This window comes from Ursus maritimus, unplaced genomic scaffold, assembly GCF_017311325.1.
Source record: "Ursus maritimus isolate PB19 unplaced genomic scaffold, ASM1731132v1 scaffold_17, whole genome shotgun sequence".
Lineage (NCBI taxonomy): Eukaryota > Metazoa > Chordata > Mammalia > Carnivora > Ursidae > Ursus > Ursus maritimus.
This window is the reverse complement of record NW_024424119.1, coordinates 15,330,987-15,346,367: the sequence shown is the minus strand read 5'-3', so window position 1 is coordinate 15,346,367 and position 15,381 is coordinate 15,330,987. Positions and strand designations below refer to the sequence as shown.

The 15,381-nt window shown below is 38.5% G+C and overlaps 1 long non-coding RNA gene across 1 annotated transcript in view; it reads left to right on the top strand.

The window, feature by feature from the left end:
- LOC121103071 overlaps window positions 1–14,574 on the top strand; it is a 121,726-nt gene extending 107,152 nt beyond the window's left edge. The window contains exon 3 of the long non-coding RNA XR_005835194.1: window positions 13,871–14,574. This is a non-coding gene — a long non-coding RNA (uncharacterized LOC121103071). The remainder of the gene's footprint in view (window positions 1–13,870) is intronic.
- The last annotated feature ends 807 nt before the right edge of the window (window positions 14,575–15,381 follow it).

Here is a 15,381-nt window from a genome sequence, read left to right as displayed (position 1 = left end):
GAAACTCCTGGATTTGGTAAGGTTGTGTTAAAAAGCCTATACCTTTTATTTGGTTGAAAATAGTTAAATTTTCAACACTGCAGTTTACGGGTTTCAATGTCCTCCTTAAAATGGGTTTGCAAAGTAGCCAATTCTTTTTGAAGCCTACTCTTTCTTATGGTGCCTTATCAAATGCGTGCAATCACCTCATCCTTTAAAAAATTCCCATTGATTCCTCCTTCCAGTTCTTCCAGTTCATTATGCATATTTTTTGCAGGCAAGAGTTTTACCAGATGTTGCTAGTATGTAATACGAGTCACCATTTTTCTAGCCTCATTATGACAACTTCATCACCGTTTTTTCCCAGCTTCCTAGAGTGGTTTATTCACTGGCCAAAGTCACATTGCAAAACTGATATCACATGTTTTGGGAATCTGTTATCTATTGTTATCCAACAAGCCAAACACAAAATTCAGTGCCTTAACAATGCAATTATTTGTTTTTGCTCATTTGTCTGCAAGTTGGCCGGGGGTCAGCTGATTCAGGCTGGGCTGAGTTGGGGCGCTCTGTGTCAAGCTCTGAATCTGGATGTCTGGCTGGCCTGGATTTCACAATACTTGTTGGGTTTAGGTCCATTCTATGTTCAGTTTTCTGCTCATGCTGACGTGGCAACAGCAACACAGAGAAAAGTTTTCTTAGTGTGATGACAGAGGTGCAAGAGAATAAGCCCAATTGCATAATAACATTTCAAGTCTCTGCTTGGATCGTGTTGGCTAATATCCTACTGGCCAAAGCAAGTCTGATGGCAAAGGCGAATATCCTCTGCTATGGAAGTAGGGAAGGGAAGTGGTGAGTATTTGTGAACAAAAGTCTGCAAAATATGAGTGTTCTGCCGGCTGCCAGTACGTCCATCTTGACTGTGTGCAGTATGTCTCATGAACTGGGGAAATAACAAGTGAGTAAGGGACCCATTGGTTCCACTGTGAGATAAATCTGGACCAGGACTTCATTTTCCATTTGGCTTCTGCACATCCGCATTCTAACAAGGGTGGGTGATTTGAATTTGCTGGCATCAATGTTAGCTCATCCACTGTGTTCTACGTCCCCCAAATGATTTGGATATTCTTTTCTCTACAGTGTACAATTACTCTGATAAACGGCCTAGTCCTTTGGGAAAGAAATGGAGTAATCATTATTATGTCTACTTGTAGTGGCATTGCAAGATCTTTCTTCAAGTGGTCTTACCCTCCCTCTCAGTTGATGAACTTTGGGTCAGAAACAGGCTCAAGACTGAAAATTGAGCCAATGGGTCATGATTCTCTATTGCTGGACTTACAACATGTGCTTTCTGCTCACCTACTTTGGATCTTTATCTGTGATGTATATCAAATAATGCCTTCGTTGGCTTCCTAGCTCTCTTACCTCTGGGAACACTGTGGTCACAGCCATCACCATAGATCCCTGTGGATCATAACTTTCTAGTTGCCATTCTGTACTTTTTGGGGGTTCATTATGGTAACTGACATCCATCTGGCTTCTGACAGTTAAGCATGACAGTTCCACCTCTATTATTCTGTAGCCTTATCACACCCCAGAAGTATCCCTTATGTTCATCCTTGGCCCACAGAGAAGGGCCAACCTAAAGTTTCTCGTTGATGCTGGTGGCCCTCTCATTAGCACATTGCTCATTGTTGTAGTGAAGAGAGTATCTTCTCCACCTACCCAGGTAATGCAGTCAGTTATGTTTTCTATGGCCTTATATAATAAGCATATTCTAGTATGCCTGATCTTTGAGCCTCTTTTCTCCATATTCTGCCAAAGCAGTTTTAGCCTCTCCGTTTATTAATTATTGGCCATTTTTTCCCTCAAGCTTAAGGAACTGTCCTACCTGCATATTAGACTGGCTCCAAAGTGTTCTTGACAGGTCATTAATTCCTAAGTCATGGGGGAGTGACTTTATATCAATAAACATTCCCTATTTAGCCTGCTATTCTGTCTCCAGTGGTCCAGTACTTTCAAGATCCATTCCCCAGCACATTCTCCAAGTTCCTGCCAAATATGTTATCCAAGTCCTGCAGCTCTTTTGGTAATAGTCTCTTTCCTCTCATAAAAGAGATTGTACTTCCACAATGAGCCCATGATGCAACTTAACTATATTTATCGGTCTAGACCTAGAAGAAACGAGAAGTGGTATAAAAGATCTTGAGGAAGGTAAGCATCATCTTGCTGGGCATCTGCCTCAGTGAGGACATTGCATGGGTCCAGACAAGTGGAGGCTATTATCCTCTAGCAAGGAGTAGGCTGTAGGCCACTTCTACTAGACCAGCAAATTCATGGGAAGCTGAGTTTTCTGGGTTTGTAAGTGCATCCTCTCAGATGATCCCATTTCTGACATCAAAGTACAAATTATCAGGATCCTGCTTCGTGTATAGACATTCAGCCTACTTTGTAATTATAGTACTCTCATAACCAGGGCCTGCTCCTGATTTGCAGCATCCTCTACAATCAGCCATAGGAGATGCAGTGGGTAAATACATTCATAGAGGTCTTCTGGCGTACATAGGGTGCCTGAATTAATGGTTGGCTGATGTGAGCCACCTGTTCTTTTAGCCCTTTGATTCACTTAATAACCAACCAACTACATAGACCTTACAATTACTATTGACCCTGCATCTGAAATGCTGGCATTATTGCAAAAGCAAGTGCATTCACTTCCACTTTTCCACCCAATCCATCACAAGTGAGTCTCAGGAACCATTAAGTATAACAATCCATGGTTTATCACCACTCCATTCATACCAGCTTCAGTATCCTTGTTGCCAACCAGAGAGTTGTCAAATTCCGGAATTCCATCCTGAAGTTCTGCTTTCGTTTTTTATTTATTTATTTGGTTTTTTAATAATAACTTTTTATTATGTTATGTTAGTCACCATACAATACATCCTTAGTTTTTGATGTAAAGTTCCATGATTCATCATTTGCGTATAACACCCAGTGCTCCATGCAATACGTGCCCTCCTTAATACCCACCACCGACTTATCCCAATCCCCCACCCCCTCCCCTCTGAAGCCCTCAGTTTGTTTTCCAGAGTCCATAGACTCTCGTGGTTCATTCCCCCTTCTGTTTACCCCCCCTTTATTCTTCCCTTCCTTCTCCGACCGATCTTCCTGTTCTCTCTTATGTTCCGTAAATGAGTGAAACCATATGATAATTGTCTTTCTCTGCTTGACTTATTTCACATAGCATAATCTCCTCCAGTCCTATCCATGTTGCTGCAAATGTTGGGTAATCGTTCTTTCTGAAGGCTGAGTAATATTCCATTGTATATATGGGCCATATCTTCTTAATCCAGTCATCTGTTGAAGGACATCTCAGCTCCCTCCATGATTTAGCTATTGTGGACAATGCTGCTATGAACATCGGGGTGCATATGGCCCTTCTCTTCACTACGTCTGTATCTTTGGGGTAAATACCCAGTAGTGCAATTGCTGGATCATAAGGTAGCTCAATTTTTAACTTGCTAAGGGACCTCCACACTGTTTTCCAAAGTGGCTGTACCAACTTGCATTCCCGCCAACAGTGTAAGAGGGATCCGCTTTCTCCACATCCTCTCCAACATTTGTTGTTTCCTGCCTTGTCCATTTTTGCCATTCTAACTGGTGTAAGGTGGTATCTCAATGTGGTTTTGATTTGAATTTCCCTGATGGCTAATAATTTTGAACATTTTTTCATGTGTCTGTTAGCCATTTGTATGTCTTCTTTGGAAAAGTGTCTGTTCATATCTTCTGCCCATTTTTTGATTTGATTATTTGTTTCTCGTGTAGTGAGCTTGAGAAGTTCTTTGTAGATCTTGGATACCAGTCTTTTATCTGTACTGTCATTTGCAAATGTCTTCTCCCATTCCGTGGGCTGCCTCTTAGTTTTTTTTGACTGTTTCCTTGGCTGTGCAGAAGCCTTTTATCTTGATGAAGTCCCACAAGTTCATTTTTTCTTTTGTTTCTCTTGCCTTTAGAGATGTGTCATGAAAAAAGTTCCTGTGGCTGATGTCAAAGAGGTTGCAGCCTACGTTCTTCTCCATGATTTTGATGGATTCCTGTCTCACATGGAGGTCTTTCATCCATTTAGAGTTTATCTTCGTGTATGGTGTGAGAGAGTGGTCAAGTTTCATTCTTTTGCATAATCTGACGATTTTCCCAGCACCATTTATTGAAGAGACTGTCTTTTTTCCACTGGGTGTTTTTTCTTGCTTTGTCAAAGATTAGTTGCCCATAGAGCTGAGGGTCCATTTCTGGGTTCTCTATTCTGTTCCATTGGTCTATGTGTCTTTTTTGTGCCAGTACCATGCTCCCTTTGTGATCACAGCTTTGTAGTATAGCTTGAAATCAGGCAACGTGATGCCCCCAGCTTTCTTTTTCCTTTTCAACAATTCCTTGGCGATTCGGGGCCTTTTCTGGTTCCATACAAATTTAAGGGCTGTTTGTTCCATTTCTTTGAAAAATGTCATTGGTATTTTGATCGGGATGGCATTGAACGTGTAGATTACTCTGCGTGGCATAGACATTTTAACTATGTTTATTCTTCTGATCCATGAGCATGGAATGTTTTTTCATCTTTTTGTGTCTTCTTCAATGTCTTTCAAGAGTGATCTGTAGTTTCTAGAATACATTCCTCAATTTCATAAAAACCATCTATGAGAAGCCTACAGCGAATATCATTCTCAATGGGGAAAAGCTGAAAACCTTTCCCTTAAGATCAGGAACAGGACAAGGTTGCCCACCCTCGCCACTATTATTCAACATAGTACTAGAAGTCTTTTCAACAGCAATCAGACAACAAAAGGGATAAAAGGTATTCAAATCGGCAAAGAAGTCAAACTGTCTCTCTTCGCAGATGACATGATACTGTATATGGAAAACCCAAAGACTCCACCCCCAAATTACTAGAACTTATAGAGCAATTCAGTAATGTGGCGGGATACAAAATCAATGCTCAGAAATCAGTTGCATTTCTATACACGAACAATGAGACTGAAGAAAGAGAAATTAGGGAATCCATCCCATTTACAATAGCACCAAAAATCATACCTTATCTAGGAATTAACTTAACCAGTGAAGTTCTGCTTTCTAGGACAACTTCTTAGTTTGGTTTTCTTTCAGATTGAGATCAGATCCTGAGACAGTGATTTGAGCGCTATTCATTTATTTTGGATGCAATTCCAGAAGACTTAAGTAGGGAGTGGGAAAATGAGATAAACAAGGGAGAACAGCTGGTAAAATGTGCATTATCAAGCAAGTTTCCACAGTAGACACCCTGTCCTCAATCACACTGGTGAACTCTGGACCCTTGTCAAACACACGCCTCAGGTCGAACACATCAGGTTCATCCCACTCCATGGTGAGAAAGCTGTGGTATCTAGAAATGAATTCCTGTCTATCATCAGTGGAAGGTTTATCCAAGAGGACAAACTTGTCATTTCTGGGTTTCTGCATGTATGGGAGAATTTAGCTGCAAACCCAGAAGACCCTCAAGCAAAGAAATGTAGATGATGGCAGTTGGAAGTTGGATGGCATGGACTGAAATAGACACAGGGAATATGGACAGAGCACCGCTGTTATTTGCTCTAAGCTCTAATGCAGGCATGGCTCTAAGCCATCATCCCTCACTGAATTCTTGTAATTACCTCCTATCTGGTGTTCCAGCTTTCCCTCTTATCTCTCTGCAAAATAATCTCAACACAACAGTGAGAAGGATACTGATGAATCTAAAGTCAGATGTGTCTTTCCCCTACTCAAAATTCTGTTGGCTTTCCATCTTATACAAGGTAAAAGCAAAATCTTGTCATAAGATTGGAGGCCTCACAAGATCAGTCCCAACCTGACTTCCTCTCCTACATTGTGATCCAATAAATGTGTGTCCTTACTCTTTAAGCATAAAAAGCAGGCATTGTCTTTGGCCTTTGCAGTTGCTACCCTCTCTGCCTGAGAAGCCCTTCCCTCAGGTAGTGGTCTGACTCCTACTTTCACCTCTCTCTTATCTTGACCCTCCACTCTCCCTCAGTGGTTCTGTAACCGCACAACCCCCCTCCAATCCCTGTTTCTCTCCCCTCTATTTTTATTCCCCATTGTTATCACAGTATAACATTCTCTATATTTTCTTATTAATTTTATTCTCTGCCCTCCCTCTAAAATGCAAGCTTACTAGGACAGCAGTTTTGTTTGTTCATTCACTTCGGTGTCTCTGACACAAGACAGGCTTGTTAAATATTTTCAGAATGTTTGAAAGAACAAGTTTTAGAACCTAGTGACTGAAGCTGACCCGGAGTTTATCTTTTAATTTCTTAAGAGGTAATTTTTCCAAGGATATTTTAAAGCCTGATTTAGTGAAAGAATGTTTTTCTTTTAAGAATAGGTATAGTATCCTCAAAATCATAATGTAGGCAAATTTGTAATATTAATCCCTGTATGGCCCAGTTAGGTTGTTAGAATACATGGATATGATATTTGTTAGTAACGTATACTTTGAAAGCTAGAACTATTTTTTTTCTTCTTCATTTTTCCATGGTTCCTTCTATGTACTAGAGGCTTAATAACCACTTTCTAAATTAAATAGGAGAATTTGAAGGCGATCTCTTTGGTATATCTATTACTCCATTTTTACAGGAGCTTGATTATACGAACTCTAGTTAATTTTTATTTTCATAGAGTGCATCTTCTCTTTTGTAATTATTTTTGACATGGCATTAAGCTTCTGAATCAAATTCACAAATGTGCATTTGCTGTAATGATTAGTGTGTATTTATTTTATTCCACGTATTTCTCATTCTTCCTTTTATAACTTAGTTTTTCTCGTGGTTTTCAAAACACCTCATACCTGTCGTAGAAGGCAAACAATATAGAAATGTATCAAATAAAAAGTAATCATTGCTTTTATTCCTGCTCCACAGCGGAAATGGCTGGTCACTTAGTAAAAATGTTTATATGTTTAGTTTATATAATTTCCTGCTAGACATATACAAACATGCGCTGTTGATATTATTTCATATTTTCACATACGTATGAGTATCGTGATGGACATAGCACTATTTTATTTCAATTACCTCCTTACTTATTTATGAACATTTAACATGAGATCTACTCTCTTATTACATCTCAAAGTGCACAATAATGTATTGTTAACTATAGGCACAGTATAGTACTGCAGATCTCGAGAACTTATTGACCTTGTATAACTGAAACTTTAGTACCACGTAATTTAAAAGTATAATAAATATCACATTGAAGAGATCCAAAGTCCCTTTTATTTGAGTCTTACCAGATCTGGATACCATTTTGAATTTCACGGATACCAATTTTTATTTGCATGTGACTTTGTGTATAAAATATTAAACTGGCTGTATTTCTATTCAGGAATGAGTCCTAAACAGTGGGTATGTTGAAAGCCATTGGGATAACTGAAAAAAATAAGTTGTCCACTAGTATTTGAAATTTGACAGTTATGAAAATCGTGAAGAACGAAGAGAGATAGCTGGCATGAAGTGTAAAGAAATCCTAACCTCTCTTTAACAAGTGTCTATAAGATGAGTGAGAAGAAGGAACTTAAAAATAATCTAGCCACAAGCAGTCATCCCGTCTTTTCTTTCATAAAGATAAATGTCATAATAGATCAGTGTTCTGCCTCTATTTTATACGTTCAATGTATATTTTTTTCCTCCTCTATTCTTTGGGACTGAAATTACTTTAGAGAGTAGTTAGAAAAAATTGAAAGTGTTTTGGAATGTGTAGCAATAAAAGGTTCAGACTGCAGTGAAACCTTTAATAACTTGTGAATTATGTCATCTGTGAAATAACAATAGATGACAAACTCAGCTGTGAGCAGAATAAAAGCATCTTTTTCTTAAAAAGAGAAAAAAGCGAGTTTCCCTCTACAGTTATGATCAGCTTTAGATTTTCAGTGTTCTTTGAGCAAAGTTTTAACGCACCATGAAGTCTATCTTAGATACAATAAAGATATTACCTTCAATAGAGTCTGGGTTTGAAGTACCAGCTTCTAAAGTGTTAAACTACTCAGGTGGTCTCACGTTGGGAAGGGATCCAGTCTGTGTATACCCGGTTGTTTCACTAAGGGACTGATCGCCTCTACTCTCTGTAGACTAGACTTTCTGATAAAGAGGCTTCTTGTCAGAAATTCACCATGTATTGTGACTGGTACTGCCCACTTGATATTTAATTATTTCCTCTTGCATGACTAATAAACATCTCAAACTTGAAAACTTCAAAAACAGATCTCTTTATACCCCAAATCGCCCTGACAGCAGAATTCAGTGGACCTGTAACATTTTGTTTTCAGAAATGTTTCTCTTTATGTTGAATATGCCGTTAAACTTTTAAAAGTCGAATACAGGGAATGTTCTTTCCTAAAAGATTCTCATCTTTTTTTGTAGACTTTAATTATCAGAAATTCTTAGTGCTTAAAAAGGCTGTTTCATTGGCGTTTACTCGGTGCTCAGTCGGCAGTCAGGTTGCATTTATCTGGTAGTAATACACAGAGAATGAAATGTCTCAGTGAAATTTCAGGTTAGAAGCAATCCAATTGTATCCTGTAGTATAGTAAAAAATTAAACCACTGTGTAGCAGAATTCGGCATTCTGATTGTTAAATATTCATCACAAACCTGTGTGAGTTTGATTTGTCTGGAAGTCTCAATTCAAATAATCTCTTCTCTGTTTTGAGTCCTCTTTATTTTCTCCTTGGGAAAAATGACACATTTTCTTGTTTCTCCCATCAAACCGAAGAGTTTATAGTATGTGATTTATACAGCTCCTTCTCTATGATCTCATGATTAATTTCCAAATTCAGCATTTTCTCCTGCCTACCTTCAAGTAGCCACCCATAAGATCTTAAAGAATTGTCCATAAAGAGTTATATTATTTAGAAGATAGAGAAAACTCATTCCTAATCCTACTCAATCAAATTGATATAACTACATTTATGTTTGCATGTTCCCTTCTTGTCTTTTTCATACGAATCTATTTAAATATCGTCACATTTGTATCCTGAGTTTTCGCTTGGCAATATTTAATGAGCATTATACTATAGTCTTTATAGTGATCATTTAAATTTTTATTAACTTCCTTTTGACTTAGCATTATCTAATAAGCCTGAACTTTACAATAATTACGTTCAACATCTTAATTCCTATTTAATATTCCATATAGTAGATACGCTGTAATTTAAGGAACCATTTCCCTGATGCTTGTCATTTAGATTTCTCCCAGTTTCCCCCATTATAAGTCATGCACCAATGAATAGCTTTAATATCTAAAGAGACAGACAAGACACAGACAGAGAGAATGACAATGTGGTAAAGTGTTAACATTTGGATTACTTGGGTGAAGGATACACAGGAATTCTCTGAACTATTTATACAACTCTTCTGTAACTCTGAAATTATCTCAAAATAATTTAAAAGAGTACATTTGAATAAGTGGAATTATTAGATCAAATGTTATACATGTTTTGAAAGCTTTCTTTTTACATTGTCATTTTATACCAAAACGTGGTGCAGCAGTATGTGAATATCCGTTTCATTGCTCAATTAGTGAGTGATCTATGAATAATCCGTGGAGAGAAGAGATTTCTTCTCTTTGCAAAATTCATCAGCTAGTTCTCACTTGGAGATGGAAGGCTGTGGAAATGTGGAAAGTGTGGAGGTAAGGGAGAGAGAAAAGAGAGGCTCCGTGTAGAGGAATATTCATGTCAAATTTTTTTTTCTAGTTCTCTTTGGAAGTACACAGCAGCACAAGAGTGGAGATGACAATAGACTGTTGTTGGTTTTCTGTTTTTGTCTGTTTTTTGCCTCCTGGGTGAATTTCTGTCTGGCGTCTGTTCCGTGGATAAGTCCATATTGATGGTACAGTTTGTCCCATTGGTATTTGCAAAGTCATAGAATCAAAGAGTTTACACCTGGAATGAAGCTCAGAGGTTGCCCCACCCCAATCCTGCAACTTTACAGATAAAAACAGAGAGACCCCGGATTAAAGAGCATTGTTAAATGAGAAAACTAATCAAAGTCAGAGCCATTTTTACAACAAAGTTGCCTTTTTAATATATCTGAGCTTTCTTCATAAATGTTGTAATCTTAGTCTATAGAATGAAAACAGATCCTACCGCTTTCACCTGAAACTGACGGCCGCTTACTTGGAGATTCTGTTACTTTTTGGAAGTCCTGTGACGTCTTTAGATCAGTACATGATCCAAATGACCAAGATTCTTAAGATAAATAGTAAACGTATTGACCAACGTGCATCATGGAAAAAGATGATGTTTTCGTTATTTTTATTTTTTTGAAGAACAAGGCAATTACATCAGAACTATTTACAGTGGAAGAACTTCATCAGAATTACCCTATTGAGGGCGCCTGGGTGGCTTAGGCCGTTAAGTGGCAGACTCTTGATTTTGGCTCAGGTCATGATTTCAGGACCAGTCATGAGATAGAGCCTTGTCTCAGGCTCTGCAATGGGTGTGGAGCCTGCTTGGGAGTCTCTCTCTTCCTTTCCCTCTGCCCCTCCCCCTCCCCCTCCCTCTCCCTCTCTAAACAAAAAGAAGAAAAAAAAAAGAATTACCATATTGGTTTTTCAGCAAATACATATTGATTGCCTGTTGCGTGTCACTTGTTCTTTCTTCTAGGTGCTAGCGAGTAAGGGTACAACATTGAACAAACAGAATCTAGCTCATGGAACTTACATCTTACTGAGAAATTTACATTCAAGCGAGTATAGTTTAAAGTGAACTAGATCAATTGCTCTTTTTAAACTATTATTATTATTATTATTATGTTTCAGGAGGGGGCAGAGGGAGAGGGAGAATCTTAAGCAGGCTCCATGTCCATTGCGGAGCCCGAGGCAGGGCTCGATGTCATGACCCTGAGATTGTGACCTGAGCTGAAATCAAGAGTTTGTTGCTTAACTGACTGAGCCACCCACGTGCTCCAAGAAAAATTGCTCTTATATGTAATTGAAATTAATTGTAAAGATAATTTCCATAATCTTGGTCCTGAGGAGAAATTACATATCTCTAGGGACCGCAGTGCTCAGAATCACTATTTGTAAAAACAGAAGCACGGGAAGGAGAGAGAGATCCTTTCGTGGCAGTCAGGGTTGTGTATTTTATAACTTTGAGTTTGCTAGTTCAGCACTAAAGAAGTGCTCATTCATTCATTAATTCACTCATTTTTAGAATTTTTAATTTTCCCTTCCATTAGATGTTAGGAATGTGTTTCACGGTCTCCTAGCCCAACTGAGGAGGCTATTTTCATTTGAGGTGCTTTGGGTGACTGACCAGCCTTACATCTCTGCTTAAGGCCATCGATTTATAGTCACACAGCGTTCACTGGGTGGTGGAGCCACCACTCTTTTGCTGTTACAAACAAACATGGCAACTGGCATTTTCATGCATGTTCACGCTCACATGCACACGTACATTCATAGGACAAATTCTTACAGGAGAGATTCCGACTTGAAAGGTTGTACATCAGTTATTTACTAAAATGTCCGCCCCAGCGTTTGCACCGATTTGGATCCTGACCAACAGATCTCAAAGCGCTGCCCTCTCCACAAGCTTGCCGATACTGCTTGTGCCGAAACCTTTGCCTTACAATCGAAAGTGTTTTTCTAATATCGTTTCACTTTCTATTTAAACAATTACAAGTAAGGATAAATGTCTCTCACTTGTTATTTGAAGAGATCTAGATTTTATACTTTTGGACAGTTGGGGAGATTCTGAAAAAGAAATAGCTTATGAACTTGGAAGCTGCATTTCTGCTTCTTTCAGCAAAAGAAACATTGTCAAATTAAGAAAAAAAACAAAAACGAAGTTATTTGATGTTAGGAATACCTTCAGCACATCTCTCCTCTTTGACAAAAATCCTTATCTTGGATATGTGGATATTTCTGTTGACTTTGGTTTCATAGAAGTGTGTAGGTGTTTTCTTTCCATGACTAAGAATGAGATGAGTTCATGTAAAGGTATTGAGAGACAGACACTGTCTTCTGTACACAAAACCAGTTTTTTAATTTTCTTGCTACTTTTTGCTGAATCAATGCAGAGGCTATGGGGCAATGTGTTCAACTTCTCCCCTTGAGATTTCCTGGAGGTGATTATTTTCTGAGAGAATTGTATTCCACTTGGCACATAGCTTTTTGGGGGGGAGAGGGGTTTGGAATTCTTTTGACTTTCTGTGAGTTAGATAGTTTTCTTAACTTTTGTAAAATTTGAACCCATCTACAAGTGACGACATCTATTTAATTCGACCATATGTTATTTTGGTGGCAGACAGCTAGCTACCTAGGAGTCAGCTAAAATGCACCGGATACAGATGTCATATGGATTAAATGGCAAATCGTTTAACAAAATAACAATTACAATTTAATCTGGCTCATCACGTCATCCTTAAAGAGAAACAGTGATGTCTAAAATGTACTGATTAGATTTCACGTCTCATTATTTGCAGATTTTATGAATTAATATGAACAACACGTTACATTATTCATTAGCTTTGGATGGCAACAGTTTATAAAGGCTGCTTTTCAATAACATTTAATGGGGTTCATATCAAAATTCAGGGACAGGAACTGTTACGATTAAAGGTAGCATTTTGATTGACAGCTAGAAATCAAACTCAAGAATCTCATATAAAAAAAAAAACACCTCAAATAAAGTGCCCACTCTGATATTTTGAAATGTACGGATGTCATAGCGTTTTGTTGTAATGTCAGAGAAAGTAGAGGGAAACGTATTTTTTTGAACTAGGTGGTTTTCGGGTTCTTTACTGTGTTTTCCTAATTAATACCTTTATTTTCCCTCTGCTCAAAGCTCTCTGTTTGATGTCTTTTTTTTTTTTTCTGATTTGCAGGAATTTTCAAACTCTACACATTACCTGATATTTTTTTCTTTGAAAAGAGCAACATTGGAGTAAACGTAATATTTATGGAGTGCTTACAATATGCAGTACCGCGTACAATATGACAGTGAGCTTAGCACTCACCTCACTTTGTAGATGGCTTCAGAAAGGATAGGTCCCTTGTAAATGATGCCGCCGGGGAGTGGTGGAGTCATGGTTCGAACTCACGACTCTTGGACTTTAAAAGCCAATCTCTTCACATTATACCGTGTTACTCCAATGAGACTAGCTAGTGGGGAAAGGGATCAATTGGCAGCTGCTTGAATTGATGAACGCAACTGTCTGAACTTACTGCGTCTTGTGAATTTCAGGAACCTATACTTAGCAACTGGGGCAGAGACTCAGTCATTTGCTCTTTTATTATGCCTCTGTGTGAAGATATTTTTGGAAAATTTCCCACAAAATAAAAGGGAATTTGCATTTTTTGAGGTTCTTACATAATGGTCATGCTATTTATGACCACATTTAATCCTCATTTTAAATCTGTGAAGTCAAGGTGGAGAAATTGAGGCTTCTTAGCTTGCCCAATGGTGGCAAGTGGCCTAATAGCAACTCTAAAATTCAGAGGTTCCCATGATGCCCATGGATGATGTGAGGTGAGCAAAAATACAACCATTTCATCCGATAGAGACAAATTACTAAAGGAGGTAATGGTTTGTATACCTGCCCCAAATCTAAAAGACAGTAAAGTTTTCACTTATTTTCTGTTTTTGAAGGCCTTTTAACTTGAGTTCTCAAATGGGGAAAATGTGGCATTTTTTTCTGGTACCTGAAGATTTTAGGAAATCGGGAGTGATGACTCTGCCTGTTCCCACCAGAGTGGCCCTACTTTTCAGAACCACATGTCATTATTTTACCAGTGGGAGATTTGGGGAAATGTTTCAGGTAACAGAATAGTCTATTTTGACACATGTCTCTATTATTCCATTTCAGATATGCCTCAGGTCAAACATATTCTTGAGACATTCTCTCTCAAAAGCCCTTTGTAGAATACCCAAAGAAGAATTTGATGTCCTGTTTCCCTAAAACTAATACCGAGAGACATTCGATTCTGCTCAGAATACGTGTTCACGAGCTGAAACGGGCGGCGGCAGGTCCGAGCTTCAACATTAACCACATCAAGAAGTACCAAGAACTACAAGCGAAGAAATTAAAAATTCTCAGGTGATTAGAGTTTGGGCTTAATTTAGTTTTATGAATTTAAAACTAGAGATATTTGGAGATTAATTTTTACGACCTTGTCATTCACATTAAAATACTTACACAATTCCGTTTCAACACGGTAGGCTTAAAGATCAGAATCATGACCTTTCTGTTACTTAGTCCTTAAATAGCGACAATAAATGCGGAATTAATTGCTCTGCACTTATTTGACTACACTGGATATTCAGATTAGTTTGGGAACTATGCTTTAGTTATGCCATTTGTGACGCATTGTCTCAAAGATGGGACAACTATACAGAAACATCCTCCTACCGTAAGATTCAGGAATGTCATAGACTCCACATTGTTTTCTTAAAATAGAAGATGGTATGCACAGAGATCTAAAAACTAGGGAGTAACAACTTCTAGAGACGTCAATTTAACATGTCCTATTTCGGTAAGAATTTTATTAAATAGGGCTTTTAGTATTAGATGGTTTTCCCTCTCCAGGATAACCAAATTAGAAAAGTCTGTTTCTTTCCTTCCCTATTAAAAAAAGAAAGAAAGAAAGAAAGAAAGAAAGAAAGAAAGAAAGAAAGAAACAGGTACTTCAATAAGCATTTTACATGACTTATTTTATTTCTTCCTTAAAGAATACCTTCAGATAAACGCATTGTTAGCCCTGGTTTCCAAGTGAGCAAGCTAAGGCTTAGTGAAGTTCAGTCACTTGCTCGAGGTCATCAATATAGCAAATAACAGAGTTAGAATTCCAAAATAATGAATAAATGCTCAGTGACATAAATGGAGAAACAAAAAAGCTGGGTCATGTTTATCCTACTTAGATTCAAATCCAAGACACGAGTTAATTGTGTTCTGTGAAATGGTAGTGGGATTTGTATGGCTAGGACCTTCATTCAGTGGGTACTATGCCAACTAGCAGAGGAGAGACAAATCTGGGTGACTCTGGAAGCACGTCCTCCTTTTGCTTACTGGCAGTTTCATAAAGACCTGGTTTAGCTGATTGGGGTTAGTTTGGTGGAAGAGCAAGCTGGAGGCCCTTTCCCAGCACCCTCCCCCACCCCCCACCATTTCTCTCCTAGACAAGGAGCTTCCATTGTTGTCTAGCTGCACAGGCTCCTCCTACCTCTTGGATTTTATAAATACATGAGGTTTTCAAAGGGCAGGCCCCTCAGCCGTAAGGCATCCAGCCCAGCTCTGCTCATCTCAGCGTATGTCTCCATGGAATAATGAGGGGTTGGGGGAGCAGTGGATCGCTGCTCTCTGCTTATAAGCTTTCACCC